Below are 5,135 nucleotides of genomic sequence, written 5' to 3'. Positions count from 1 at the left end.
AGTGTGATGTGCCACAACCAGTATAAATCTGGTTCACCCCGAGTTTCTTCACCCTCCTCCTCTATACAGCAAAAATACAATTTGGCCTGTTTCTATTTCCATGTTTTTTATCTGAACATTTGAAGTCAGTTTTGCATTGTAATCAGTCATTGTTGCTCTGTTTTTGGACAACATTCTCTAACATAGTTGACTCTTTGAATGCACCTTGTCTTTCCAGGAACATGTCGACAAACACTCAAACACCTCTTCAAACGTAATTATCTTCTTAACACGCAATCCCAGGAGGCACAGTGTGGTTAATAAGACTGTGGTTATCCCCTCTATCCCCGATCCATCCCTCACTCCCTACCTCCCTCGTCCCCTCTTTCCTCCTCTTGTCCTCCCTCCCACAGCAGCCTCTCTCTGTGAGCCCACTAGGCTGCCAGCGCCACTGACCTGTGGTAAGAGGGAAATCAATAGTCAATTCCATTTTGCGGCCAGCGTTTGACAGGTACTAGATACGAGTGGATTGGATGCATGTAAGGAGCAGGACCGTGAGTCTGAGCCTGTCTGACCCCCCCTCCCTCCCTCCCTCCCTCAGTCTCACCCTCCCCTATGAAGTGCATGCAGCCAAAGTCCTGTTTCCTCTAACTACTGCCAGTTCAAAAACACTATGCCAGCTAAGCAGCAGGGGGCGGGGGGACAAAATATGTTTTGATGTCAAACAAGTGAATCATATATTGTAGTTGTTGTATAGTAAAAATGTATAGATAAATCCATGAGGGGAGCTTCACATGTGTATGGGTTTATCTTGAATACATTATGGGTTCATTACCCATTGCAATAAGAGCTTTGATGTACATGTATCTATTTGGGCACCCGAGTGGCGCAGCGGTCTAAGGCACTGCATCTCAGTGCAAGAGGTTTCACTGCAGTCCCTGGTTTGTATCCAGGCTGTATCACATCCGATCGGGAGTACCATAAGGCGGCGCACAATTGCCCCGGTGTAGGTTGTCATAATAAATAAGATTTTTTCTTAACTGACTTGCCTCGTTAAGTAAAGGTTAAATAAATAAATACAAATAAATTAAAACCAATATACACTGAGTGTACAAAACATTAGGAACACTGTCCTAATATTGAGTTGGACCCCCTTCTGCCCTCAGAACAGCCTCAATTCATTGGGGCATGGACTCTACAAGGTGTCGAAAGAATTACACGGGGATGTGTTGTACACTCCATGTATTTCACCAGAAAAGGGTCCTGGAAAATATACAGTGCCAAATATTTCTCCTGAAATGTCTAATTTGTTAATTTGCGTAAGACGCTAAAGGGGAGAGACAGTCAGTGAGCAGTAAAATACAGTACATACACAGGAACCCCAATCAAGCGAGGACGGTTCATCCTCAGCCCGTGTTCACTCGGGGCCCCAAGCTAATTTTAACTGCTCACTGAGATGTAACATGTAATACCCAATAGATTGAGAGCACTCCGTTCATTAACGCTGATTAAAGAAAATGATCAAGCAAAATATGTCAACTGCACGATAATCAGTTAATGCATTTTTAATTAGTGTCTACTTCTCTTTTCTCTGTTGATTTTCACCCAATGACTTGGCTATGCATTCCTGCAATTCTCTCTCTGGCGCCCTCTGATTAACAGTTAGGTTTCATTATGTTTTGTAAGCACGCAGGAGAGTGGGAGAGCGGGGATATGGTAGTTAGATGAAAAGTTGAGTGGGTAAGCCTCTATATTTGAAACCGAGGCCACCAAAACAAAATCATTTTACAATTTAATAAGCTAATAAACATGACACAGTGACTTGCTCCGAGTGCCCATGAGGGTCAAGGCACAGTTTACAATCATATTTAAGAGCTGTTTCTATTAACAAAGCAACAAAATAGAGAGGGGCCACTACACATTGGAGAAGACAGTGGTGTATTTGACACTTAAAATGGAGGAAACTCAAGAATAGGAATTCATATTAAACTCTTATGTTGTTCCTAGATACGGGAACTGTAGATATGCAACATAGTCTCATGCACTATATGTTCCATTTTAATGTTTTTGCTAAATAGTTAAATATGGAAAATGTGTTTTTTGGTTTCCAATAAAACTTTGCATATGAATAGATTTAAAAATGTTTAGGTTTCTGTCAGAGTTGAGATTTGTGTTCTGTACAATATTACTGGAATCTGAAGCCATGTTTCTTTATGAAAAATATTGTTTTTAATGTGACAAAGAGGAAGAGCTAATTCCTTTAATGGCCAGTCAATAGTTCTTGTCACGCCCTGGCCTTAGTATTCTGTGTTTTCTTTATTATGTTGGTTAGGCCAGGGTGTGACATGGGTGATTTATGTGTCTTGTTTTGTCTAGGGGTTTTGTAGTCTATGGGGTTGTGTTCAGTTGAGTGTTCTAGGTAAGTCTATGGTTGCCTGGAGTGGTTCTTAATCAGAGGCTGGTGTTTATCGTTGTCTCTGATTGGGAACCATATTTAGGCAGCCATATTCTTTAGGTATCTTGTGGGTGATTGTTCCTGTCTCTGTGTTTTGCACCAGTTAGGACTGGTTTGGTTTTTCCACGTTTTCATCTTTCATTAAAGATGTTTATAAATAACCACACTGCATTTTGGTCTTCCTCTCCTTCCCAGGAAGAAAACCGTTACAGTTCTTATACCTCGTTTCTCTTTGGGAGCAAATATAGCAGCCTTTGTCAAGGCCATACCAGAGAGGAAGAGGCAAAGCGAGAGGAGGCTTATACTGTAGCGTTAAGAAGACCAAGTGAGAAGTTATTGTATGGGGGGCAATGAGAGTGTCAAATTTGGTAAAGTGTCAATGATGTGCGTACTGGGAGCGGAGTCAGATGCAGGAGAGCAGAGAGTTGTAAACAGGCGCACACTTTATTTAGGCAGGAGAAAACAACAGACGGACGCCGCTGCGTTGAAACCTCCATCCAATTGGCAAACGTACAAACATACCTTGAGAAATAAAACACAAAATAAACGCATACCAGTATAGCGCGTCAATATAGACACGTAACAAAACAATCTCACACAAATACATGAGGGGGAACAGAATAATAAATACATGTAGTGTGTTGAAAACCAGGTGTGCAGGGAACAAGACAAAGCAACTGGATAAATTAAAAATGGAGCGGCGATGGCTAGAAAGCCAGTGACGTCACCTACGGAACGAACAACAAGAGGAGCCAACTTCGATAGAAGTTGTGACATAAAGTTAAAAATGAATTGCTATTTTGATAGGTGAGGCTTATTTGATCAAATATAAGTTTCGTAATGCTTATGTTTTTCGAGTGTATATGTTTCTACAAAAGATCATTGGCTAGAATGTTCCCATCTGATCTCACCTTCTAGGCCATGCTTGTGTGTGCGCACGTGGACATTTTTATTAATTTTGTATTTCATTTTTTACCATTTATTTAACTAGGCAAATCGGTTAAGAACAAATTCTTATTTTCAATGACGGCCTAGGAACAGTGCCTTGTTCAGGGGCAAAACGACAGAAGCAAATACTTATGTGAAGGTGGATGCTGTATATAACAACTATTATTTTTAGATCTGTCGCTATTTTACGAAATTTACAAAGATTTCGGATTGAGAAGGCCTTTATTTTTTTATATAACTTTCTGGAGTTGGAGCTCGCAGTGTCAGGAGCGCAGGTGCGCACTGAAGGCTAGGAGCGGAGAAGCGGTTATCGGATTGGAAAACCTGATGCACCGTGGGCAGTGTGAAAATCTACCTTGTTCTACACAACTTCGACTGGTCGTTGCACACCTGTGCTGAAATACGTAATGCCGGTTTTTAGAGGTGTTTGTTACAGTACCTGCTCTTTACTCAATACCATCCTGGATTAAATAGGCTGAATGATCAATGGGTGAGTGAATTATCTTTGGCATACTTCCAAAATATCTAACTATTGAATAACTTTTTTGTGTCGAAAGACTCAGTTCATTTTTATTGACAATGGTACTAGTTCCACTAAGTCCTCACGCATTGGCCAACAGATATATTGTTATGCTTTTATTGTTGATCTCTGGTAATGTGCAACCAAACTTTGGGCCAGTAGATACCATGCAATCTCTACCGACTCCCTATGATTTAATTCTAGCGCAGGCATTCCACTAGCGGAACCCCTCGACAACATTCCGCTGAAAAGGCAGCGCGCAAAATTCGAAAATATTTTTTTTAAATATGTAACTTTCACATATTAACAAGTCCAATACAGCAAATTAAAGAAACTTTTTGTTAATCTACCCATCGTCTCCGATTTCAAAAAGGCTTTACAGTGTGTGTTAGAAATGCCGGGGACGATTCTGTTCTCAGTCCGCCACTGCATTTAATTAAGCACATAGTTTTGTCATTTGAATACACAACGGAAAACAATCACTTTATGCTTAGGAAGACAGGTTCAATATGATGCTTGGAGCCTGAACAACATCTCTCCAAACACTCAGAATATACTGCAAACAAAATACATTATTGAAGTGGCATAACTTAATAAAGCAAATATTTTGGAATATTGTCAAACTTAGATAAACAAACATTGATACAGATGAACAAACATACCTTCTCACAATACTCGACCACACCCCAAACATTTCTTCAAAAAGACTGCATGGTCCCCAAAATGGTTGCCTTCTGAGAAATCTTTAAGAGGTGCTTTTATATGCGTACATTTGACAGAATGTTCTATGAAAGAGCTCAAAACAAAACCATTCTCAAGTAATGCATGGATATCTATAGATAACATAATAATCAATAATATCTATTTGACAGTCTTTACTTTCCAGCTCTAAAATGTAAATGTTGTCCTCCACAAGAGTTGGATTAGCTTGTCCTTCTTTGAAGAGGACAGTGACAATTGACACCTATGATCCTCCAAATGTGAAATACTTCAAATATAATAATAATCTTTATTTCAAATAGTTTGACAAATGTTGTAATCTCTTGTGGAACATCAACATCTGACACACAGAACATCAAGCATCTGACTAAATTACGTGAGATTTTCCTTCTGGCTTTCCAAGATAACTTAATGAGCAATCTCAAGACGTTTAACTTGACTTCCCTATCTCTACTGTTATGGGCCCCAGCACCCCACGTCATGTTATCTTTCTGTATATGGTGAATTCAAAAT

This window comes from Oncorhynchus masou, chromosome 30 (assembly GCF_036934945.1).
Source record: "Oncorhynchus masou masou isolate Uvic2021 chromosome 30, UVic_Omas_1.1, whole genome shotgun sequence".
In the NCBI taxonomy this organism is placed as follows: Eukaryota; Metazoa; Chordata; class Actinopteri; order Salmoniformes; family Salmonidae; genus Oncorhynchus; species Oncorhynchus masou.
This window is presented reverse-complemented; position numbering follows the sequence as displayed.